Source organism: Phoenix dactylifera, unplaced genomic scaffold, assembly GCF_009389715.1.
Source record: "Phoenix dactylifera cultivar Barhee BC4 unplaced genomic scaffold, palm_55x_up_171113_PBpolish2nd_filt_p 001200F, whole genome shotgun sequence".
Classification (NCBI taxonomy): Eukaryota; Viridiplantae; Streptophyta; class Magnoliopsida; order Arecales; family Arecaceae; genus Phoenix; species Phoenix dactylifera.
The window spans coordinates 46,921-73,095 of record NW_024068535.1 but is presented as its reverse complement, the minus strand read 5'-3'; the positions used below and the strand labels follow the sequence as shown (position 1 = coordinate 73,095).

General features: G+C 41.6%; 1 long non-coding RNA gene and 7 other non-coding genes across 11 annotated transcripts; all 8 read right to left on the bottom strand.

Moving 5' to 3' along the window:
- Positions 1–8,051: 8,051 nt before the first annotated feature.
- On the bottom strand, positions 8,052–8,167 carry LOC120108156. The gene has a single exon (XR_005509644.1). It is a non-coding gene; the product is annotated as a small nucleolar RNA Z278 (small nucleolar RNA).
- Positions 8,168–8,353: 186 nt separating this feature from the next.
- On the bottom strand, positions 8,354–8,443 carry LOC120108154. Its single transcript, XR_005509642.1, has one exon. It is a non-coding gene; the product is annotated as a small nucleolar RNA Z223 (small nucleolar RNA).
- A 7,754-nt stretch (positions 8,444–16,197) lies between these two features.
- On the bottom strand, positions 16,198–19,964 carry LOC103696878. 4 transcript variants are annotated; one of them, XR_005509631.1, is made up of 4 exons: positions 19,833–19,964; positions 19,026–19,701; positions 18,841–18,935; positions 16,198–18,712 (listed from the first exon to the last, which is right to left on the bottom strand). It is a non-coding gene; the product is annotated as an uncharacterized LOC103696878 (long non-coding RNA). The 4 variants fall into 4 exon arrangements; XR_003383401.2 differs by having other exon boundaries at positions 16,198–18,746; positions 18,841–19,701; XR_602474.4 differs by having other exon boundaries at positions 18,841–19,701.
- Positions 17,199–17,293, bottom strand: LOC120108147. Its single transcript, XR_005509635.1, has one exon. It is a non-coding gene; the product is annotated as a small nucleolar RNA snoR109 (small nucleolar RNA).
- LOC120108145 lies at positions 18,194–18,308 on the bottom strand. Its single transcript, XR_005509633.1, has one exon. It is a non-coding gene; the product is annotated as a small nucleolar RNA Z278 (small nucleolar RNA).
- On the bottom strand, positions 18,595–18,710 carry LOC120108155. The gene has a single exon (XR_005509643.1). It is a non-coding gene; the product is annotated as a small nucleolar RNA Z278 (small nucleolar RNA).
- On the bottom strand, positions 19,038–19,122 carry LOC120108151. Its single transcript, XR_005509639.1, has one exon. It is a non-coding gene; the product is annotated as a small nucleolar RNA U36a (small nucleolar RNA).
- On the bottom strand, positions 19,553–19,696 carry LOC120108153. Its single transcript, XR_005509641.1, has one exon. It is a non-coding gene; the product is annotated as a small nucleolar RNA snoR134 (small nucleolar RNA).
- Positions 19,965–26,175: the final 6,211 nt, after the last annotated feature.

Genomic DNA, 26,175 nt, shown 5'->3' with positions numbered 1-26,175 from the left:
TGGTTTTAACTCACCTAATCCAAGTTTCTCATAAACTGAATAAGGTAAAAGGTTGACACTTGCCCCTAGATCTAAGAGTGCTCGATCAATGAAATTATTTCCTAAGACACAGGAGATCGTGGGAGCACCAGGATCTTTGAATTTTGAAGGGGTGTTGTGTTGGAGAATAGAACTCACTTGCTCAGTTAGGAAGACCTTTTTAGGCACATGTGTCCTAGATTTTCGCTTTTGTGTACAAAGGTCTTTGAGAAATTTGGCATAGGAGGGAACTTGTCTGATGGCATCAAGGAGTGGGAGGTTGATTTTAACTTGTTTGAAGACCTCTATCATCTCTTCTAATGAAGTTCCTTTTTTGCCAAATGGAGAGGGTGAAGTAAGAGCTTCAGGAAATGGGGCCTTTGGGATGTGAGTTTTGGCAGAAGATGGACTAGCCGAAGAAGAAGAAGAAGGTTTTAGATTTTCATTTGACACATTTCTATCCTCTTCTTCACCTTCCTTATTGTTGTCCTCCCAAATGGGGCCCCCAAGGTTGGTCTCAAATAGGTTCATTTATGCAATAAAAATTCATTGCAGGGACCAATACTTAATCATAGGGCACTGTTCCATAATAAAACTTGAGTAAAGAAACCAAACAACATATTTGAGGACCTTTACGTAATAAATCTTTCTTATAGGGATCCAACATAAATTACAGAAGATCCTTTTTATGAAATAATATACTATCAAGGGCTTAATTGCAAAATTTCATTTATTGGCTAAATGGGTTCGGGTTTCAGGTGTCGGGTTCCGGGTTTCGAGTCAGGTTTCGGATTTTCGGGTTTCGTATTTTGGATTTTGGGTTTTTTTTTAACCGAGCCCAAGTTAGGCCCATAGTGAACCAGGCCCAAGTCGAGCCCACGGTGAACAGGGCCCATGCTTGGCCCTGTTCGGCCCGTAGGGGCCTTCTTCCTCCCCAAACCCCCATGGACAGGGAAGGGAGAGGAGGAAGAAGGGAAATTGGGGGAGACGAAGAGGGCCGGCATGATGGTCGGACTGGGTGGCCGAAGGCCATCCCTCGGTTGATGGCCGGCCGACTGCGGTGGTGGCCAGTGGCCGCTGCGGTGGCCTACATCAAAAGAACAACCGAGAATGATCTTGGTTTGGGGCCAAAACAAAGAAAATATGACATGATTGATCTTGTAATCAAAGGCTGGAGGGAGCTAACCGGCGGTGGCAGAGACGGTGGAAGGGAGATCTCGGCTCGGTTCGGAAGCTAGTAGCGGCGGCGGCCCTTGGAACCGAGGGGATGGATCTCAAAACAGGGGAAGGCTTGCGAAGGGGATTCGGACGGTGATCGGGCAGCACCGGCCACTCGGGAGGCAAGAGCCGAGGAAGGATAGGAAGGAGGGGGAGGAGAGGGAGAGAGGGAGGAGGTTCGGAGGTGGCCTTAGGGGAAGGGAATGGGGGTTTTTATCACCCCTTTGTAACGCCTCTCCGCCGCAAAAATTGCGGCAGTCGAGCGGAATCCGCGGTCACAGATTGGCCGCGGATTGATCGAAGGGGGGTGGCGCGGGATACCCGCGGCGCCTTCGCCTCAATCGGCCTCGGAGGAGCCAGAGAGGATCGCAATCACGATCCTCTGTTCCGGTTCTTCCCAAAAGAAGAACGGGGCTGAAGTCGGCTGGGGTTGCCGACTTCAGCCTGTATCTCACATTCTCTCCGCCTTAGAAAAATTTCGTCCTCGAAATTTAACATATCTTAGTTTGCAAAAAAAAAGTCTGGATATTTTTCCTTCATCTCGTCCTCCAGTTCCCATGTAGCCTCACATTCTGAGTGATTGCTCCACTGGGTCTTGACATAAGGAATTGTGCGCCTTCTTAATTCTTGTTCCTTTCTATCAGCCACACGTACAGGCTGCTTAATGTGCATAGCAGAGAACTCGAGGGAATGTATAAGCACCACTATCTATGAAGCTAAATTCAGTGTCTCCAGGGATCTAAAATTTTACCCGCTTTTCATGGCAGTTAGTGGTAACGAAGTGTGACGCTAACCAGTCCATACCGAGAATTATGTCAAAGTCATACATATCTATAACTATCAAATCAGCAGGCAAGTCTCTACCTACTATCTGAACTGGACAAGTCTTGCAGACCTGTTACCAATCCTCCCACTTCCGGCAGTGGTGTTAACATGCAAATCATAATCTAACGGCACACAAGGTAGGTCATATTTTTGCACAAATATCGATGACAAAATGAATGTGTAGCACCAGAATCAAACAGTATATAAGCATAAACAGAAGCAACCGGTAGTGTACCTGACACCATAGTATTGGATGCCTCAGCATCCTGCTGAGTCAGTGCATAAATACGATCCGGTGTGCGCGATCTCTTTCCTTTCTGCTGCTTAGGAGAAGAAGGCTGAGCTGACTGAGCCGGAGCAGGAGAAGCTTGCACTTGCTGGGTTCTTGTAGTTTGAGGCCTCTGAACTGATTGAGAGTCTTGCTGATTATAAGGGCACTCCTTTATCCTATGACCCTGTTGGCCACATTTGAAACAAGCACAGGACAACCGTCTCTAGAGTTCTGTCTTATGGGCGCCTCCACATGCTTCACATTTAGGCTTCTCTTATTGAATAGTCTCTCCATAAGATTCCTGCTTTTCTGATTGCCCAGACCTATTACGAGATTTTGCTGTCCTGCTAGAATTCTGTCCACTATGAGTATCATCATCTCTGCTCCTCTTCTTTTGTATTCTATCTTTTGAATCTTGTGTTTCCTTCCAGAGTTTCCTTCCAGACAATTTCTATACTCTTGGCCCTGTCTACCAGGTCATCATAGTTTGTTGAGTGCACTGCGGCCAAACCCCAACGTAAGTGAGGCTTCAATCCTTCTTCAAATCTCCTCATCCGGGACTCTGCATCTATGACAAGGGTGGGAGCAAACCGAGCTAACATGTCAAACTCTGCCTCATACTCATCCACGATCATAGTTCCTTGAGACAGATTTAGAAATTCCCTCTCTAGCTCCCTAAGGCGACTTGAAGGGAAATACATGGAGTAGAAGGCTGTGCGGAATCTCTGCTAGGTAAGTGCCTCCTGTTCAGGTGCCAATATGCGCTCCACAGACATCCACCAATGACGAGCTCGGTCCTGAAGCATATAGGTGGCAAATCTGACCTTCTCTTCATCGGTGCACTCCATTGCCCTGAAGGCTTTCTCCATTTCATCTATCCAGGCTTCGGCCTCTTGAGGACTTGGTGCCTTTAAAAGCCAAAGGTGTCATTCTCTTGAATTCTGCTATACTTCTTCTTTGCTCAGGAGGAGCAACATCCTGCTGGACTAGTGGCTGAGGTTGTTGCCTCTGTTGGCGTACTAACCCGACGACCTCCTCGATTAGTTCGAGCACTCGGGTTTGATTTTCGACGGCCGTTTCTGGAGTTGATTGACCCTGGGGCCCTGAGCTATGCGATGCCTCGCCCGCTTGGTTAGTGGGGGCTCTTCCTCGAGAGCCCCTAACCATCCGATTCAAGCTACGGACACGGCGAGGCGGCATTCTGATTCAGTAAAAAGATATAAATTTTATAAATTTATCCAAACACAAAATAGTTAACAAAATAAATGAACATTATCCCTTTGTCTAGTTACTACCCCATCTCTCAACCTTTTCGACGAATCCTAGGCATCCTTTCATTTAGGCTCTAATATGACTGTTTTACTTATGGTCTCTAGTGATCTTAACCTGAGCTCTGATACCACCAAATCTGTCACGCCTCGAGCCCGAGGCGCGGTAGACGCCGCACGCCCGCACGGCGGGCCGCACAGGCGTGCAAGGCAGCAAATCATATCAAAGCAATCACATATATTTAAAGATAACATAATTATTTAAGTTGGTCAAAAGCAGTCTTACAAAATTTCAAAATAGCATATACCAACATAATTCAAATGTCCAAGCTAATCTAACTAAAATGCCAATAACTGAAGGAATCATCGGAAAATCTAATGCACTCCCCCAATCACGTACGATCAAGTCTCTGGATCTGAAAAACAGAAAACAGAATAATGAGCTACACTAGCCCAGTAAGCAACAAAATACCCCAAAGTGGGGTCAGAGCATATCAGATCAAAATACAGGATAATGACTGGAATAAATCATAAATAACATCGTTTTACTATTTTCAAAACTTATTATTATTTTTTCAAAAACTCTCATACCAGAATCTCAACATAATAGGCTACGGCCACGTAACCTAGTGGCATGGGTTGCATAAAGTGCCAGAAACCACTATTGTTAGTCACTGGTGGCAACGGTGTCCAGAAACTACTATTCTAATCACCGATAGCATAGTGTTGAAATCGGTTCCTCACATATTACAAGTCGACAGGTCCAACGTATAATCCCCATTGGCGGGGCCAGAATAGAGCAGAACAGATCATAGCCATGCTGAGAATGCATATATATATAGAAAAATAGATTTCATAAATTATCCAGTCATATTTTATGGATTTCAGAGCATACAACAAAATTTTCAAATAAAACTTAACATGCCTGACCCATTTTACTGAATACAAAACGTATGTCAAAATTTAATCAATTTATCAAATAATTTGGAAATCACACTTAAAGTATTAAGTTACTTACCTCTTCTTGCTTAATTCCTACTTCAGATAGGCGGATCAGATTCACTTGTTTAAATTTAATTAATTCCTTTGTTAATTTTAGAGCTAAGCAAAACTAAAAATAATATTATTGAATACGGTCCAATAGGGCCCAGAGTCGGCACATAATTGGCATGACCCGATAGGGCCCGTATAGACCTGGCCTAATGGGGCCCCCAAGGTTGGTCTCAAATAGGTTCATTTATGCAATAAAAATTCATTGCAGGGACCAATACTTAATCATAGGGCACTCTTCCATAATAAAACTTGAGTAAAGGAACCAAATAACATATTTGAGGACATTTACGTAATAAATCTTTCTTATAGGGATCCATCATAAATTACAGAAGATCCTTTTTATGAAATAATTTACTGTCAAGGGCTTAATTGCAAAATTCCATTTATTGGCTAAACGGGTTTGGGTTTCAGGTGTCGGGTTTCGGGTTCCGGATTTCGGATTGGGTTTCGGATTTTCGGATTTCAGATTTCGAATTTCGGATTTTTTTTTTAACCAGGCCCAAGTTGGGCCCACAGTGAACCGGGCCCAAGTCGGGCCCATGGTGAACAGGGCCCATGCTTGGCCCTGTTCGGCCCGTAGGGGCCTTCTTCCTCCCCAAACCCCCACGGACAGGGAAGGGAGAAGAGGAAGAAGGAAAATTGGGGGGGAGGAAGAAGGCCGGCATGATGGCCGGCCTGGGTGGCCGGAGGCCATCCCTCGGTCGACGGCCGGCCGACTACGGTGGCGGCCGGGGGCCGCTGCGGTGGCCGGCGTCAAAAGAACAACCGAGAATGATCTTGGTTTGGGGCCAAAACAAAGAAAATATGACATGATTGATCTTGTAATCAAAGGCTGGAGGGAGCTTACCGGCGGTGGCAGAGGCGGCGGCGCTTGGAACCGAGGGGACGGATCTCAGAACAGGGGAAGGCTTGCGAAAGGGATTCGGACGGTGATCGGGCAGCACCGGCCAGTCGGGAGGCAAGAGCCGAGGAAGGATAGGAAGGAGGGGGAGGAGAGGGAGAGAGGGAGGAGGTTCGTAGGTGGCCTTAGGGGAAGGGAATGGGGGTTTTTATCACCCCCTTGTAACGCCTCTCCGCCACGAAAATCGCAGCAATCGAGCGGAATCCGCGGCCGCGGATTGGCCGCGGATTGATCGGAGGGGGGTGCCGCGGGATACCCACTGCGCCTTCGCCTCAATCGGCCTCGAAGGAGCCGGAGAGGATATGTTCCGGTTCTTCCCAAAAGAAGATTGGGGCTGAAGTCGGCTGGGGTTGCCGACTTCAGCCCGTATCTCACACTTACTATTCAATTGTCATATAGTCCTGCAAAGGAAAGATATTGCAGAACAGATCAGTCCCGCCTTCGACCTGTGCCTTAGCTGCAATCGGCCATTTCAATGACTGAAGGATTACAACTTTGTGTCCTTCATCTACTACTCCTGTTCGTCATCTTATGCCTTGCAGCAGATTGTATTATGCTTCAGAGGAGGTACTAGACGTGGTATGAGAATCGGTGATGGAAAATTGGTTGTTTTCTTGTTTCAAATACTTTCTTAAGCTTCTGTGAAATTTGGAGCTTGTGGCCATTCTGGATTCTGGTGCTTTTTTCTAAAAATCTTTATGAAATTGCTTGAAATTTTTAGGCAATGAATGCTTCTGCTTATTGGTCTAGATGAGGTTCTTTCCAGCACTGATTATCAGACACTTGTTTTGGAACTATTTAGCTTCTTTTTCTCGCATCTGTTCCTCTCCTTTCTTGACAATGTAACTCATCTCTACCCCTTATCTCTGCTGTAAATACGATTAATCTTTAATAAAAGCTGAGTGACTCCTTTTTACATAAAAAAAAAGAAAACAATTTGCAAGCCTTCAACCCTCTCAACCATACTTTCTCAAGTTATTTTTTTCCCGATTATTCCCTATTAACAGCAAGGGAACACTGCAGCCAGCTCCCGTGAAGCTCCTTTTCATGATTCTGTGTTATAACCTAGTGAAAAGACATATGCAAATATGCAATTTCATAATTTACTTTCATACCATTTCCAAATCCAATGAATCAGTTTATACATGCAATTACCACCACAGCACGTGCACAGACATGCCTTGGTATCCACAGCATATGTTTTGTTTAAGAATTGATGTGATCTTAATTTAATGATCACCATGTAAGTTCTGCAAGCCACAGCAAGCCAGGATCATTTCTTTTCAACGGCATTAAGTTTCAGCTCGCGCAAGTTCATCTGTTATGACTTCTTCGAGAAGTCAACAAGAAAGAGAACTTCCAATGCAGTTATTTGGCAATAAATCAGCATAAATTATACCAAACAAATCTTACTGCAGATCGCAGACAAATACAAATAAACGTACAAATAAATAAGTAAATAAAGTGTCAACGGCCCTCTGAAGACGTGCACAAATAGCAGCTACAGGCTCTTCGATTCTTTGTACTTCTTGGCCGGCCAATGCGCCCATGTCGTCATGTGGATCAGGCTCGGTCCTCAAAGTTTCAGCTGCCTTGATTGAAGACGTATTCCTTGAGCGCAAGGTTCCATACTGCTGCCAGTTCTCAAAACCATTTCTTTGACACACTCATCAGGATCAGGTTCCGCAAACTTCTCTCGCACGTAGGCATATTCCAATTGTTTTGTACCCTCAATTGTTCCAGTAGCTATGGAATCATCAGGATCAGGTTCAGAGATATTTGGGCAATTCCGAACCTATCTTGTCTAACCTGACATGATCTGAACCAGGCTCTTCAAAAGATTTTGTAACCCCACCAACCAGGCTCTTCTCATTGGCTCTTTCCTATCCCAAACATCCCCATTTCATTATTTAAAAATTTCATCTTCAAAAATGCAGGCATAGCTAGCAAGAAGCATCTGCAAAAAAATTCTTAACAGTGACAGTAAATTCAAAGAAAATTCAAAGGGTGAATATATAGATCTCTTTGCCTCAGAAGTATCTGCATGTTGATGTCATGCTAATTACTGCTGCTTCCCCAAGTAGGTTCTCCCTGCAAGCAGCGACTTGGTTCCGCAGCACATCCATTTTGCAGACAAATCATCATTGGCAGTGGCAAAAACCTAATGCTTTATATATGGGAAAGGCTAAAAACTCTTGTTTTCACGAAAAAGGCTTACCATTCAACAACCAAATATTTTTGTACAAGATATATACTTCAAAGTAAGCGTTGATAAAGCAAAAAAGGGTTATGCTTCTACCATCATGACCAGCTGAAATCGCCCCTCGACATTCTTTACAATCAAAACAAAAGAAATCACTCCTCAACATTTTTCATTAAAAAAATCGTACGCTAAACACATAAAAGAAATAAGAGTTTAGAAACGGCCTGAATGTACTTTGCTAATCACTACAATTCATATATGGCAAGATAACGTCGTGATCAAAAAAGAAACAATGCCTCAGAAAAGTCCACTGATGCCATTTGAATGTAGCAGCTCCAAGTAGGTTCTCCCTGTAAAACAGGGATTTGAAGCTACCTACACCTGATAAACTTGAACATATCATCATAGGCGGCTGGCAAAAATACCATTCCAGTTCTCAGAGACCGCTAAAGTCAGTTCAAATAAATTGAAGTGAAGAAAAAAAAAACAGCTATCCTAGGTGAAGAACTACAGAAAACAGTGACAAGTCCACAAAAATACAGCTATCCTAGGTGAAGAACTACAAAAAAACAGTGGTAAGTCCACAATGTACCGAGGCTCAGATTTTTTTATCAGCTTCTTCTGTCATGAATTTTCTAAAGCAGAACTGGCGTTTTGAAGCTGTCTAGATGCTCATCAAATAGAACAATAGAACATCTCATCATCCTAGCATTTGAATTTTTTTTCTAGAAAATTATAAGCATATCCTAAAAAGATATGCACATAATTTTGTTGCATCGGGAAATTCAACCATTCTTTCCATGTGCATCATGCATAATTATCAGAAGCGCAAGTAGGTTATAACAATTGCCAAGAGTAGAGTACTTTAAGTGACAGAAGTATGGTACCCCCTCCAAAAAAGAAAAGAAAAAGAATAAGGAAAAGCAAAAGCATATCTGAGTTGCCACCGACATCATTCAGAGTCAAAGGATAGCCTATCCCCACCGACATCATTCCGGCCTTATCAGGACATGAGCACCTTCATGTTTCGCATCTAAATGGACTTTTGTCAAAGAGGCAACAACTACCCAGCAGCAATGAATTCCCTCAGAACCTCACCAAGCTCATATTGCAGGTGTTCAAAAAAGAAGAATGGGGGAAGAAAATTATAGTTCTGCCCGTTTTTACAATATATAGAAGCAGCCTTTATATAGTATTAGGAGGCTGACGAAGTTTGATTGGGCTGACTATGTTTGGCATAATCAATCACAAATTAATCAAGGATGAAGTTTCGTAGGGCCGACTAAATTTGGCACAATCAGCCTTTATGGAGGCAGATTATATTTGGCACAATCAATCAATGGTCCTACAATGATTCTAACATCCCTTCTCAAACTCAAAGTGGTAAAGTGGACACCAACTTGAGTTTGGAAACAAAAGATCAAAAGACGCCAGGAGGATGAGCTTTGGTGTAGACGTCCGCAGTGAAGACGGATCTCAAAGAGAAGACAACTGAAGTTCAACGATGCTCGTAGACGAAAGCACCATAGAAGAAGAGCAAGAGACCTTGAACTAGATGATGAAGAAGTCGGGAGTAGCATATAAAACTAGAGATTGAGGACTGGGGCGGCGCCATGTAGATGTATGCCTCCATGATCGAGAGCGGGACTTCTCCTACCAAGTTTACCTTCGCCAAATTTCTGACGAGACAGTGTGGCGCGCTGCTGCTGGAGTTTGGAGTGGAACAGTGCATGCCGATTTTACCTTCGCCAAGTTTCTAATGAGATAGTGTAACGCACTACTGGAGTTTGGAGCGAGACCGTGCTCGCCGAGTTTACCTTCGTCAAGTTTCTGACGAGATGGTGTGGCGCACTACTTTTAGAGTGGGACCGTGCCTGCCAAGTTTACCTTTACCAAGCTTCTGATAAGATGGTGTGACGCGCTGTTTAGGTTTGGAGCAGAACCGCACCTGCCAAGTTTATATTCGCCAAGCTTCTGACGAGATGGTGTAACGCCATGCTGCTGGGGTTTGAAGCGCTACCGTGCCTGCCGAGTTTACCTTCGCCAAGCTTCTGACGGTACTGTGTGGTGTACTGCTCTATGCTCACCTAGTCCTCTGGAGTTTGGATCCGGACCGCGCCTACCAAGTTTACATTCGCCAAGCTTCTGACGGTACGGTGTGGCATGCTGCTTTATGTCACCTGGTCCTCTTGGGTTTAGAGCGGGACCGCCCCTATCAAGTTTATCTTCGCTAAGCTTTTGATGGTACAATGTGGTATGATACTCCATGCTCATCCAGTCCTTTTGGGTTTGGAGCAGAACCGCGCCTACCAAGTTTACCATCGAGTGGGCATGCCGAGGGAAGTCCAAGATCTGCTCACGGATGGCCTGGAAGGAGTGGCAAGGGTCCGAGTCCACGAAGACGACGTCGTCTGAGACCATGGATTTGAAAGCCTCATGGACTTGTTTCAAGAAGGCCTTGAAGCTAAAGCCAGCTATTTGCTCCCTTGATTCATCAATCAGGCCACCGCTCTGGCAGGAATCCGACATGATGGTGATCCGGCAGCCCTCCGGGACTTTGTCAACGAACTCTCTGAAATCATCATCGGTGATGAGCTTCATGTCGCAGGAGACGATGCACTCGTCGTAGCCGGTGTCGTCGTCTTCGCCGGTCTCAGCGGGGAGGCGGTGCCGTGGCCGCTGTAGTGGAAGAAGATGTAGTCGCCGGGGCGGGCAGAGGTGATGAGCTTGGCGACGGCGCAATGGATGTTGGCTCCCATGGGCTGGGGGTAGGACTCGTCGGTGTCGACGAGGACGGCGATGTCCTCCTCCGCAAAGCCGTAGTGCTCCACCAGGCAGCGATGCATCCGCCGCGCGCCATTGATGTTGGCTCCCGTGAGCTGGGGGTAGAACTCGTCGGTGTCGATGAGCCCATCGATGTGCTGCTCTGCAAAGCCGTAGCGCTCCACCAGGCAGCGATGCATCCGCCGCATCTCGTTGATGCAACCCTTCAACTCCGCCTTCGTCCCCGGGTAGTTGCACCCCACCAGCACCGGTGCCGTCGACGAATCTGTCGTCGTCGTCGTTGGCGGTGTCCTTGGGGCCACGCTTCTTGGGACCAAAGCCCTGGTCGTAAGGGCGAGATCGACGTACTCCGCGTCCTTGTAACTGTTGCAGATGAGGAAGGCCTCGGGGCTTCCTCGAAGGAGGCAGCTCATGGCGAGGAGGAGCTCTGGCTTGGATCCAGCCTCGAGACCGAAGTGAAGAGGGGCACCGGCCTCCATGATGTCCTCCACGACGTAGCGGTCTAGATTGCACTTCACCGGCCGTAGACCCCCTAGTAGCGGGAGCCGTAGCCGGTGGATCGGAGGGCGAGGTCGAAATAGTTGCGCTCGCCGGCAATGGCGGCGAAGTCGGAGGACTCGTCGATGGGGACCTTGCGGCGGACCTCCGGCGAGGCGAGGGCCTTCTTCCGGCAGACGAGGAAGGTGGAGATCTGAAGGGGGGATGTCTATCTACAGTAACTTCTTAGCATTCAAGTGGGATGGCATCACTTTCCGATCAAAAGTCAAACAAAAAATCATGAAAAAATAACAAAAAAACAATTAAAGGGCAAAAGGAAGAAAGTAAGAAGGCTAAGATTTTATTAAGATCTCGGTAAAAAGAAGGGAACTTTAAAAGCCGCTGAGGCTAGAGCCCGAGCTACCCCCCTCTTAAACGAGGCAGGAGAAACAAAAAATCTACGTGCGACGGCGATAATCACTGCAAAGGCAGAAGAGATGAAGGCAGCAGGTTACGTAATCGGTGGCTCTGATACCATATTGAAAAAAGAAGAATGAGAGAAGAGAATTGTATTTCTGCTTGTCTTTACAATGTATAGGAGCAGCCTTTATATAGTATAGGAGGCTGACGAAGTTTGGTAAGGTCGACTATGTTTGGCACGATCAGACTTTATGAAGGCCAACTATATTTGGCACAATCAATCACAAATTAACCAATGGTTCTACAATGTTTCTAACATTCCCCTCAAACTCAAGATGGTAAAGTGGACACCAACTTGAGTTTAGAAATAAGAGATCGAAAAATGCTGGAAAGATGAGCTTTGGTGAAGACATCCGCAGTGAGGACAGATCTCAGAGAAAAGGCAATTGAAGCTCAACGATGCTCAACCAAATCAATCAATGGTCCTACAATGATTATAACAGCAGGAGTCTGCCCTAGAAGTGGACCTAATGACAACTCTAGAGAAGCTGCAAAACCTCAAGAGTTCTTAGATTATGGGGGCATATGCAGGGAAAGCGATGGTTTGCTCTACAGGTGGCTTCTTGAAGCTGCAACAGTTGCAGATCCTCTGAAAAATTGAGGGGTGGAGCAGGGGGCGATGCCTGCTCTCATCCACTCGTCTGTTAGTGACTGTGAGGTACTGGAAGATATGTCAATACCCTTAAAGAGCTGGAGGTGCTGCGTATGCCTGCAGTATTTCGTGATAGACTTGGGGAAAATGATGGTGAAGATTGGGATGCAATAAGCCATGTTCGCTCCATCATCATATATGATACCTGACTCGGTTTCTAATGCTCGAAGAATATCTTTCGTGACTGTATTTGGTGGTGACCTTGTTGTTTCAGCATCTTGAGTTCTGATTTTTGATTTCATGGTTTGTCGTGAGATAGTATTTGTTAGCATAATTTTAGGGATTAAGTAACAACCTATATTAACCTATATTATTTTTTCTTTATTAGCGTGATTCTATATCGGTCAGTATTATTCCATATTATTAGCCCAATATGGCCCACTAACAACCTAGCCCAAATACCAGTAAACTGGACTTTAAAATTATTGGGCCCAGTTAGCATTGGGCCCGGACATTACAATATCAGCCTATATTATTTTTGCTTATATGGAGTCTGTACACGAATGTACATAACCTTTGAGATGTACCGAGTATAATGGAACAGAAATATAAAGTGCTCTTTGTTTTGTTTTTCTCTTCTTCTTCAAATATTTTAACAATATTCATTGGATTTTCTTTATAGAAGTAAATACATTGCTAATGCTCATGTATTTTGTTGATGGAGTACTGTAGTTTTGGTTAAATAAAATTTCTCCCTTTGCACTTGAAGCTTTACGATGAAACTTTAAAGAACAACAAACTATTGCATGCGGTGAAATAGTTGTCTTTTATATTATGGGATTCCTTCTCTTCCATGCGCGATGAAACCACCACTTAAAAATCAAGATGTCCTTTTCTTTTTAATGTAAAGGAGTTAAGCGACCATTTACTAGTGAGAGATTAAAATTTCAGATATCATTGTATCCACCTATAAATGCTTGTTCTTGCATGTTTGTAGGAAAAATGATTGCCCTAATTTGTTTACAATTCAAAAATCTTGTAGAAAGGTAATTTGAATCCTGTAATCAATTTCTGCTTCACTCAACTGCTAACTAACGAATGGGGTTGATCTTTATATTTTGAGATACTCAAGAATCACGTATATAAGTATGTATGTATATGTGTGTATATAAGTATGTATGTATGCGCGCGCGTATATATATCCTGTTATTTCTAGTAGACATATTTGTCTTTTCTTGCGGTACTGATCATGTGGCAGGATTCTTGTTCTGAAATTTCCGAAATTTCTTACTATCAGTTCACCATCAATATGCCTAAAAATCCATCACAAACGTCTTAAGATTACATGAATCCAACCTCGGAGTGAAATAAGTTCAGGCTGGATAGAGAATTCAAGGCATAAAAGCTAAAACTCTAACCAATTAACACGAAGGACAGCTCAAGGCAAGTCCTAATGCAACATTAATCCGTCGACCTGTCTTAATATGACACACAATTGAATTCTAATACAGACAAATTAGCAGTGGACATTAAAATCCTTTTAAAAGAAATAAGAGGACGGAAGAGAGGGAGAAAAGAGGAGCTAACACTGGAGCGAGGCTCTTTCGTCTCCGTGACCCGGACGTCGGCCGGAAACCGATCCCTCTCCGCGTGCTGGACCGCGACGGCGTTGGCAGAGACGACGAACGGCCTCGAATTTTGCGAGGGAGAGGAGGAGACGCGCGGGAAGGAATGGCGGGAAGAGGCGAGCTTCGGAGAGGATGCGGGCTTGAGATTCTTGGACGACGGCATCTCCGTAGAAGAAGAGGAAAGAAGCGAAGGACGAGAGCGAGAGGGGAGGAGGTGAAGAGCGGAGTTAACGACGAGCTCCATTTCCTGGAAGAGGATAGAAAGAAGCTGCTTGGAGCTCGGGATTTTTCAGAGTGGCGAGGACATACAAGCGGCGTGGTCGATCGGTTGGACTCGCGGAAGCTGCTTGGAGCTCGGGATAACCCTTATTCCTTCCTTTATCTTGCCTAATCATCTTTTACCAGCGGGATAGTCCAATTACCTCCCTGTATCATCACAAGAGGGATATCATCCTTTGGGTTCAAATGGGTGGGACCATAAATAACCGGGTCCAACCTTGTTCTTTATTCATATCCAACCTAATAAAAAATTGAATCAGATCAAATTCATAGCTATAATTTTTGATTCAACAGATCATTCAGATTGGATCGGATTTATGTATAACTCGATCCCAATCCAAAAAAATTGGATTGGGATGGGTCCGAGTTAGATTCAAGTTGGATTCAGTTCAAAACCAATTCTAATTTTCTCTTTCTTCGCGGAAGTTCCGATTTCTTGTTCAACCAGTATTCACTTTCTCAAATTAAATCATACAAAAAAATGACATGCTTGACAAGGTACAATTGCTGTCGGTGTTCATCAACGCTGCACATCTCTCAAGGACTTTTATTAACTTCCTTAGGTAATGACTCAATTTTTTTTTTTTTGGTAGAAAAATAGGAGGGGAGGGGGAGAGACCAGCCCACCCGCGTAACAGCCCCCACTGAACCCCCCCTTCCACTAGAAAATGTTCGATACAGGTCGCAGGTTACAAGTGGAAGAAACCCCTTCTACCAGAAAATGTTCGATAAAGGTCGCAGGTTACAAGTGGAAGGAAAGCATAATCGCCAGCAAGACATCCGGGCGTGGGGCATCTAGTTCCCTAATTTAATCGACGCCCGTGCGTTTCGAACCCGGGCAACTTGGACAGAATTATCGCCCCCTTACCACTAGGCTACCACCTTGGTGGCAATGACTCAATTTTTCAAACATATACTTCATAAGCACAAACAAAAACACTAACCCAGTGCAGCAAACTTTTGTAAAACCTTATTTCAGGATATTCACAAACAACTACTTAAAATGAAGAAATGTTTTAAAACCCATGGTGGGTCACAGCCGACCCATTGAACCCCCACTAATATTTTTAGGTAGGGTCACATCAAAATTAATAACTATATTTTATACCAACTATTTTTAATCAATTTTTATTATAACAAAAAGATAGTAAAAACCTCAATCCAATTTTTACATACCTACAACAGCTTTAATATTTTAATAACTAAAACTTCTATAGGTTTGGCATAACAACTAAATTGAGCTTCATCTAAAAAATAATTTTCAGTTTTCTGAAAAAGCTGAAACAACTTTCCGAAATTTTTATCAAACATTCTTTTTCATCCAAAAGTACTTTTCAAGGATCAGAAAATACGTTTTGCCCCTCTAAAAGCTCTTCAAACAAGGCCTTAATTATCTATACTATTATATACCGTTGTAACTTATAATTTTATAATTAAATGTTTCTAACACATTGGTGCTACACGTGCATTGTACAGCCTTATTAAAAAAATTTTTGATCAAGATTATATAATTAACTGAAATAAATTAAATAAATTCATTTTAACCTTTATAATTATATAATTGTGATACAAATTGTTATCAAATAAACATGCCAAGTTTTGAAAAAAAGAAGTAAGCTCTTTTTATTATATATTGACATTAAAATTAATTATAGGGTCTGTTTTTATATTTATTAATTTAATTTCCATTACTTTTAGATCTTTATGTACTTCATTAACAACGGGTCAACCGCGGACATAGCCACCAAAATGGGTCAGTTCAGCCCAGCGGATTCACAACATACACATGTCGCCTTGATGTTAAACTAATCAAATTCAATTTACCATGGGAAACACAACAAAAGGAAATGTGTGGAATTTTAAACTAATCGCATAAAAGTTTCGCTCTCAGGGTCTGTTACACAGTGGGAGGCACCTTTGAAGAGCAGCTATGCAGCTAGATTGCATGCTGTCAGGGTTTCTGAGATCAAAGATTCAAAATTTTCTTTCCGTGGTGACTCGCACGGCTAACTTCTGCCATTAATAAATCACTGTTTCCATTCAATCCAACATCCTTTCTAGAAAGGCATTGTTCAAGTTGGTATTTCAATCCACATCTTCTGGGGCAAGGCAAACAACCAACCAATTATCCCATTCGCTCCGCAACTTCTATATCCAGAGCAAAGGCAACCAACCAGCCAACTTTGTGGCCAACACCATATCTTGTAAATACAAGCTAAAATTCATTTAATAAATAAATCAAATGTTTACAAGCTCTCAACATGGCTACAATTAGAAAGAATTGGAGGCTTGCAGACATTCAAGTAACTTTAGGCTATATCTATATATAAATCTTCACTGCAATCACAAAGGAAAGATCTACATAATAAAAAGTCACACTTGGTTTTCAGTCCTTACAAGATGTTAATAAAGACTAATACATACTATGAAACTCTAGTCCTTGTCACCCAGTAAGCAACAATGAGTTGTCCCAGTATATCAGCGATATCATGTTGACAATTCAAGAATTTGCTGCAGTACAAGACTTTGTGTCATTTCGATCCTGAGATTGAAAGCCCAATCCAAAATACCAGGACCGTATGTTTTCAATCTTTCTGATGATCAGCAACAGGGTAAAGACAAATCTAACACCTACTTAAAATCTTTATAAAGCTCTTTCTACAGTAATTAAACTCTGCAACCTCTTTCTAATTTGATGGGTGGCATATCAGCCATAATCCCAGATCAAACTAGTTGCACTTAGGTGTGAAGTCCAAAACATAGAAGCACCAAAATGTTTCATAGCAATACACAACCAAAAAAGTAATTAAAAAATTAAACGCTACAAACTAATAAATCAATATAAAAGTACAAATATTTCCTCAAAAAACAAATAGAGTGAAAATAAGAGCAAAAATATAATTGCAGATTATAGAGAACAGCATGGACCAATAGAGCGACAGATTAAAAGAAAATAAGACTCAGATGTAGGCATTGATGACACAATCTGCAACCGTTAAAAAGCAGCTTACCTGGATAATGGCCGAGCTATCATCACTTTGAAAAATTAATAAAAACATTAAAAAATCAAAGAAAATGGATAGCTCTTGCTGTGTGAGAAGGTCCTCTAAAAATGGCTAACACATGCACCATATCCTTCTTCTGCCCTTCTCACAAAAAATAAAAAAGAATAAAATAGGACGCTACTTTTTAAGAACCGATTAATGTGGGAAGCTTGGTAAGCGGGTTGCCAACAATAAGGAGGACAAGCCGACCAGTTTTCTTCCCTCTTCTCTTGATTCATATAGCTACAGCCAGATCTGGCAACTTCAAGACCAGGGCAACCCAAAACCCTAACCTTGGTACATGTAGCGCAAATCCTAACCATCATTATAAAATCTACCACATAATATCAGGAGAAAACGGAGAAAAACCTAAAAATCAAGAGGGAAAAGAAGGGATAAGCTCTATACTGAGAGAGAGAGAGAGAGAGAGACCTTGAGAACAAAATTCAACATCATAGAGAACGCGACCAATAAAGCATACAACAAAACAATAAGGTTCACATGTTCCATCAATAAGCTCCACCAAAAAAATGTAGAGAAGCAAAAAAGCTGAAGTGTCGACATGTTAGTCCAATGATAACCTCAGAATGAAAAGATTTACTTAGACATGGGAACAATGTAGAACCTCCAATATCAACTATAGCCAAATAGAAGAAACATGTCCTATGATTAGTTAAAAGCAAAATACAAGTAAGAATAATCCCTATATTTTTGTAACTCAAGAAGCAAAAAGATTAATTATCAAATATTATTGTTTCAAAACCTTATCAATCTTGGGAGCACCACTAATTATTTGAAGATATTGAGTTTAAAATAATCTAAAACGTTACATATCAGTAAAAGACAGAATGCTGTGGAACATGTAGCCTAAGTTTAAAATATTACATGCAGACCGAGCTAAAACTTGAGTTGGGGATTTAGTTCAGGGTAAGTTGGCCTTTACTTTAGGAGGAAAGGTAGAGCTGCAGATTGTTTTATGCACAAAGTATATTCGCCTTCCATTCTGAAGATGTACCCTATGCCATGTAGTGTGTTGTATAGATAGTGTACATAAGAATTACAGACATAGCTTGCAAGTAGCATCACCAAAAATTTCTTAACAGTGAAAGAAAAGTCAAAGAAAATTCAAAGGGTGAACATATAATTCTCTATGCCTCAGAAATATCTGTTGATGTCATGTTAACTGCTGCTTCCCCAAGTAGGTTCTCCCTGCAAGCAGGGACTTGGTTCCACAACACATCCATTTTGCAGACAAATCATCATTGGCAGTGGCAAAAAGCTAAAAGTTTTGTGTTTCACAAAAAAGGCTTACCATTCAACGACCAAATACTTATGTACAAGATATACACTTCAAAGTGAGTGTTTAAAAAGCAAAAAAGGCTAATGCTTCTACCATCACGTCCAGCTGAAATCACTCCTCAATATTTTTCATTAAAAAAACAGTATATTAAATACATAAAAGAAATAAGAGTTTAGAAACAGCCCGAATGTACTTTGTTAATCACTATAATTCATGCACATCAAGATAACATCATGGTCAAAAAAGAAACAATACCTCAGAAAAGTCCACTGATGTCATTTGAATGTAGCAGCTCCAAGCAGGTTCTCCCTGTAAAACAGGGACTTGAAGCTATCTACACCTCATAAACTTGGAGATATCATCATAGGCAGCTGGGAAAATTACAATTCCAGCTATCAGAGCCCGCTAAAGTCAGTTCAAACAGATGGATGTGAGAAAACAAAAAATCAACGATCCTAGGTGAAAAACTAGAAAAAAACAATGGTAATCTAAAATGTACCGAGGCTCAGAACAGCTTCCTCTATCATTCTGAAGCAGAACTGGCGTTTTTGAAGCTGTCTAGATTCTCATCGCAGACAATGCATCACAATGAGTCTAAAACAAATAGAAGAATAGAATACCTCATTATCCTAGCAGTTGAATTTTTTCTAGAAAATTAAAAGCAAATCCTAAAAAGATATGCACATTTTGTCGCATCAGCCCATATCAAGGAATTCGACCATTCTTTTCATATGCTTCATGAACAATTATCAGAAGCGCAGGTAGGTTATATCCATTGCCAAGAGTAGAGCATTTTAAGTGAAAAATATAGTACCCCCTCCACAAAGGGGAAAACTCAATCCATTTTTTCCCTCGTATCCTGATCGCAAAAATATCATCAACAGCCAATATAGATACTAGAGAAACTTATAGAGGCATCAAACAATATCCACTTGAAGGGAAAAAATAAAAAGGGTTTCGGATCTTTTTTAGCTCATCACGTGATATTGGCGAATAAATACAAATTTCCAAGCTTTTGTTGGGCACCTAGTTGTGGCGAGAGATTTTAGAGGCAAAACCATGGAAAAAGGAGTAAGCCCCCACGTTAACCCCGCCGTTTTCGCTGTATGCCTCCATGACTAGACTCACTGGGGAACGAAACCTCAAAAAGCTAAAGGTGTGGAGAGGCAAAAGATAACAAACAGATGGAAAGAAACATCATAAAAAATCTAAAGTTTAGCCGTTACATTGACACAGATCGGTCGTAGGAATTCGTGAACAGAACTGCAACAAGGAACGGCGAATCTATCTGGCACCAGCATTGGGGCTTCCGTCGTCACGGAGTTCTTCAGCTAAGCCCGGGGTGCTTCGTGCAAGACTTCTACAAAGAATCAAGATCCTAAAATCTCTCAAGTCCTAACTTTAAGAATTACTTCCATTCTTAAATCCAATGCCTCGAACACGAAAAAAAAAAAGAAAAAGAAAAAGAAAGATAAAAGATGAAAACTTTACTCGAATCAGAAGCGCCGAATCGAGAAATCGGGTTGTTTGGAGGGAGAAAACGGCAGCCCGGCGGAACCCTAAGCCCGGGCAAAACCCTAGAACAAGAAGAGGAGGAGGTATAGGACGCGAAGAAAAGGGGTGCGCTTTCCCCTATTTATAGGAGTTTGAGCAAACCGTGCACCAAACGGGAAATCAGTGTACTTATCAGAACCGGCTTGGCCGGTCTGACCGAACTCCTATAAAACTGGGCCGCTGCCGAAACCGGCTTCATGTAAAGATCGACCTTGGCACAAAGCCCTTTATGTATCTTCTAAAAATAAAATGAAATATTGTTTTTTTTCCAAAAAAATATCATTGTGCTGGAACTTTAGACCTGCTCAACCGTCAGGTAGCCCATCCAAGCCGGATACATTTTTGGACTGGTTTGAGCCTGATTTTTCAGCTCGGTGGGTTGGACTAGGCCAAAAATTTAAGCCCATCCTTTAAATAGGTCGAGCTCGAGTTTGCAACAACCCGACCCAAACCCCATTCTTTAAATTAATAAATATTATATCTATTATATAAATAGTTATGGTGATCCATGCTAGACTTGTCTAATTAGGTGAAATTTTTGAATTAGATCGAGCTATTTGATATCTTTTAAGGTTTCAGGTTCATTTCATTGCTAATTAAGGAAAACAGGCACCAACAGTTAGGGTTAGCTTCTCCTCCTTGCCTCCTCGCCTCCATTAGACAACCCTCTACCTTATTAGGCCATCGGCCACTGACCACTAATGAGGCCCCCACCCCTTAACCTAACAACCCCACGCCAACTATCAGCTTCTTGCCTTCTCTAGCCTTTCCATCATTGGACAAAAAGAATCCATCCTCTCCTCTCATCTTGTCTACCTCTGATGAAAAATGTCCACCGACCACCATACCTTAGTCTCCATGCTTAAATTTTTTGCTGCATAGCGCATCAACCAACTCTTTTACAGTCGGCCTATTTTTCTAAGTCTGATCACAGCTCAACCTAGCAAGCGAGCATCACATGGCTAATTAGTAGAAGGGATGTTAACGCCTCTCAATCTTCGTTCTATATTCTAAACCAAGTCGATTTTTCATGCTTCTCTTGCTAGGCCTCGTAGGGGCTACGGTCCTACAAATTCTAAGAGAAAAGTAGAGGCAAACTTGAGGTGAAATGGGCTTAATTGCTTGTCGTCACATCATATTTAGAATTCTTTATTGCACCATTGTGCGTAAATGCGGGGCTATACCAGTGAAAATGCGGAAGTGATGTCTAGGTTAGCTTGGTACATCACATGTAAACTTCTTAAGAATTATATTGCCCAGAAAAGCCCAAATGATGGACAAATTTTGAAACTCCACAAAACTAGAGGTTTGGGCTAGAAGCCTGAAACTGGATAAGTAGTGGTCTGGAAGCTAGAAGGTAGATCCAAAGACTGAGTGAGGCCAATCCCGCTTCTGATAAAATGATGTAGCATCTTAAGCTGAGCCTAGCACGAATCTAGCTCGACCAACCCGATTAGCAAGTCCCGCTCGAATCAATCATTGTACAATAAAATTAACAAACAACACCTCGATCCGCGCTTTATACAATGGAGGTATAATTTTTTTTTCAGTATTTATTGGCCTTTGTTGAAAGTTGTAATGACTTCTATACATTCATATTCGAAAAAAAAAAGGAGACTTCGATGCATTATTCCCATATTTGTAAATTTACTATGGGCTTAGATTAAATCTCCTTCTAATTACATTTGAAGGTCATTGTAATCTTTACTTCTTTTGAAAACTTTTTTTTTTCTGTTCTTAATATATTTTTCATTAAGGAACAATAATGATACTTCATTGCAGGGAATGTTTTCTCCTGTCATCAAGGACCACTTCATCTTGATTCATAGACTCTCGTGGAAAAATAAAAATACAGAAACAACAACAATGCAAATAGACTCTTAGATTTGATTAAAAAGGACGTAAAAAATTTACTAAATTGCAACTTGAGATTACTTATTATTTGATTGGAAAGGAACGTAAGAAATTTACTAAATTGCAACTTGCGATTACTTGTGCTGGTCAAACCACTACCGTTTAAATATATAGGTGTTTACCATTTACTTGTTGGAATGAATATGAACTTTCTTAAGAGTTCCACTCCTATGAAAACAGAGAATTGAAAAATGGATAATTAATTTTTCTGCTAAAAACGATTACAAATGTGAGTATTTATAGACATATGTAGACATGAATAGGTGCATCCCTTCATGTAGAGTTGCAATGCTTCAATCATAGGTGCATCCCTTCGTATAGAGTTGCAATGTTTCATGAACTGGTACACTATTTCTTGAACAGTCACGATGCTTTAATTTTCAATCTCATTAACTTTTAACACTCCCCCCATAATGAGATTGCCGGATATAATTCCGAGCTTTTCTCTTATCTGAAAAAATCTGTCCCGAGGTAGTGCTTTTGTAAAGATATCTGCAAGTTGTTCTGCTGACTTGCAGTACTTTAGCTTCACTTTGCCTTTCTATACAGCGTCACGAATAAAATGATATTTTAGTTTGATATGCTTGGTGCGTTCATGATGAACTGGATTCTCAACAATGGCTATTGCTGATCGATTATCATAATAAAGAACAGTAGCTTCAGTTTGTGGTAACCCAATGTCAGAAAGCATTCTCCTCATCCATATAGCTTGTGATGCAGCTTTTGCTGCTACTATATATTCAGCTTCTGCAGAGGATTGAGCAACAACACTCTGCTTCTTTGAAAGCCATGAACAGGCTCCCGAACTTAGCATGAACAAGTATCCTGATGTGCTTTTTGAATCATCAATGCTTCCCCCCCAATCACTATCTGTGAAACCGGAGAGAGAAGACTGCTTCTTGTTGTTGTAGAAAATTCCAAACTCGAGGGTTCCTTTTAAGTAACGTAGAACTTGTTTAGCTGCTCCATAATGCATATTCCTTGGATTCTGCATATATCGAGAAAGTAAGTTAGTAACAAACATCAAGTCTGGCCTTGTTGCAGTCAAGTAGAGAAGGCTCCCAATAAGTCTTTTATACTGTGTGGCATCTACAAGTAGAGATCCATCTGATTTACTCAGTTTCTTTCCAACTGGTAAAGGAATGTCCACTGGTTTACAATCATGCATGTGAAACTTATTGAGAAGTCTTCTTGCATAACTAGTTTGTGACAGAAAAATTCCTGCGGCTGTCTGATCTATCTCCATGCCAAGAAAATATTTGAGATGTCCAAGATCAGTCATCTCATATGTTGTGTTCATCTCTTCCTTGAATCTTCCAATTTTCTGTTCATTGTTGCCTATAATAATAAGGTCATCAACATAAACAACAACCAATATGATAGAATTACCTTCCTCTTTCAAATATAAAGTTGGTTCATTCTCACTTCTTCTGAACTTGTTCTTGAGGAAGTAACTGTCCAACTCAGAATACCAGGCTCGTGGAGCCTGTTTTAGACCGTACAATGCCTTACTTAATTTACAGACTTTCTTCTCTTCTCCAGGAACTTCAAATCCGGGGGGTTGTTGTATGTAGACCTCTTCTTTGATCTTTCCATTCAAAAAAGCTGATTTCACATCCTTTTGGTGAACTTGCCAATTTCTTTGAACTGCTGAAGCCAATACAAGTGTCACTGTTTCCAAACGAACAACTGGAGCAAAAGTGTCAGTGTAATCAACTCTAGCCTTTTGTGTAAAACCCCGAGCAACCAATCTAGCTTTATGTCTCTGAACAGTGCCATCTGGATTTAATTTAAGCTTATAAATCCATTTGACACGGATCACTGCTCGATCTTTTGGTTTATCAACCAAAATCCAAGTTTGATTTTTGCTGATCATATTGATCTCTTCTTCCATGGCCTGCTGCCAAACTTGCTCCTTCACGGCTTCTTCAAATGTAGCAGGTTCAATCAACATCATTTGACATTGATCATAAATTTCATGTAGTGATCTGAACTTTCTAGGAGGAGATTTTGAGCTTGAGTCCCTTGTAGATGAGCTAGGAGAACCCGCTGATAAGTCTGCTCTAACAGGGGTTCCTGTAGGAGTTCCAGTGGGTGACCTTGTATAAATATCATCGCCCTCCTACTCTTCAAAAATTTGTGGCATATACTCTGTTGATGGCCTTGCTGTGTTATTACTCCAGAAGTGATCTTCATCAAAGATCACATCTCGGCTTACCACAATCTTTTTGTTTTCAGGATCAATCAGACGATAGGCCTTAGACTCTGCTGAATAACCAACAAACATCATCTTCTTACTTTTTGGATCTAACTTGGTTCTCTTCTCTTTTGGAACCTGCACAAAAGCAACACATCCGAATATCTTTAAGTGCTCCACACTTGGTTTCTGATTGCTCCAAGCCTCCAAAGGTGTTCTGTCATATATAGCCTTCGTTGGACATCGATTTAGAATGTAAACTGCAGTGTTGACCGCCTCCCCCCAGTAAAGCTTTAGTAATTTAGCTTGGTTAAGCATGGAGGAAGCCATTTCAACAATGGTTCTGTTTCTTCTCTCTGCTATACCGTTCTGCTGCGGTGAATAAGCAGTTGTCAGTTGCCTCCTTATGCCTTCTTTTTGACAGAATTCATTAAATTCTGTTGATGTAAACTTGCCTCCTCGATCTGATCTTAGAGTCTGAATTTTATATCCACTTTCTGCTTCAACTGTTGCTTTAAAGATTATAAACTTTTGGAAAGCTTTTGACTTCTCCTTAAGTAAATAAAACCAGCATTTTCGAGAAAAATCGTCAATAAAGGTTAAGAAATAGAAATGACCTCCAAGGGAAGGGACTGACATCTTGCCACAAATGTCAGTATGAACTAATTGAAGAGGGGCTTTTGCACGCCATTTTGCTTTGTCAGGAAAAGATGCTCTTGAATGCTTGCCCATAACACAGCTCTCACAAACTTCCTTCAGGTCATCAATATAAGGAAGTCCTTGCACAAAATTTTTCTCCTTCAAAAGCTTTAAAGATTTGTAATTTAGATGGCCAAATCTTCTATGCCATAGCTCGGATTCATTTTCAGTTGCTACTAATCCAGAGTTGTTTGTTGTAACTTAGAAAGGAAAACATCTCTTTTCTGTCATTTGAACAGAAACCAGCAATCTTTGATGCTTGTCATATATCAAGCACTTATCTTGGGCAAAAGAAAGAGAATATCCATTTTGCATGAGTTATCCCACACTAAGCAAGTCTGCTGCCAAATTAGGAACATATAAGACTTCTCTGATATGCTTGCTTCCTTGCTTGGTTTGAATTTTGATTGTGCCTTTCCATTTGCTGTTAAGAAAGTCCCATCTCCAATTTGTATTTTTGGCTTGATGGATTCATCTAGCTCCACAAACAGACTTCTTTTACCACTCATATGATTACTACAGGCACTGTCTAATTGCCATTGTCCTGTAGTTTCTACTTTGGCTGTCATGGCGGCAACAAAGAGAAAGTTTTCTTCTTCTGCTTCTGTCATCTTGGCCTGTTGTTCTTCTCCTCTTTTTTTCCTGCAGTCACGTTCTATGTGACCAAATTTTTGGCAAAACCGACACTGGGGTTTACCCTTGTACCAACAATCCTCAGTTTTATGATTGCTTCTTCTACAAATTTTACAAGTCAACTGCTTGCCTTCTGATGCCGGACCACTTCTATCTTGTTTTGCAGAATTCTTTTTCCATGAAGATTCTGGCTTCTTCCCTTTGTTTTGTATTCTTGATGAGAACACACTTTCTACTGATCTGCTTTCTCTTCTAAGTTTTCTTTGCTCATGCATATGCAAAGAATACATGAGTTGTTGGACTGTGAGAGTTGACAGGTCTTTAGTCTCTTCGATCAAGATTACTGAATCATCATAATTTGGAGGAAGACTTACTAAGATCTTCTCCACAATACGTTGTTCAGTAATATTATCTCCTGCGGCCTTAATTTGGTTTATGAGCTCAAATGCCCGAGAAAAGAAATCGGACATAGATTCTATTTCTTTCATCTGCAGCATTTCAAACTCTCTGTGCAAATTTTGTAATCTAAGTGCAGATTGTCTCTCATCTCCTTGGTACTCAAGGCAAAGACGATCCCAGGCTTCCTTTGCTGTAGATGCATACATAATTCGAGGAAAAATTGTGGGAGAAATTCCAGCTTGAATACGAGCCAATGCCCGAGCATCTACCATTCTACTCTTGTCTATTTGCTTCTTCGCTTCTTTTGTGAGTTGCACTCCTTGTTCTGGTTCTTGGAATTTAGCCTCCACGGCATTCCACACACCCTCCGCCAACAAAAGAGTTCTCATCTTAATACGCCAGAACTCATAGTTTTCTCCATTAAAAATTGGATAGAGT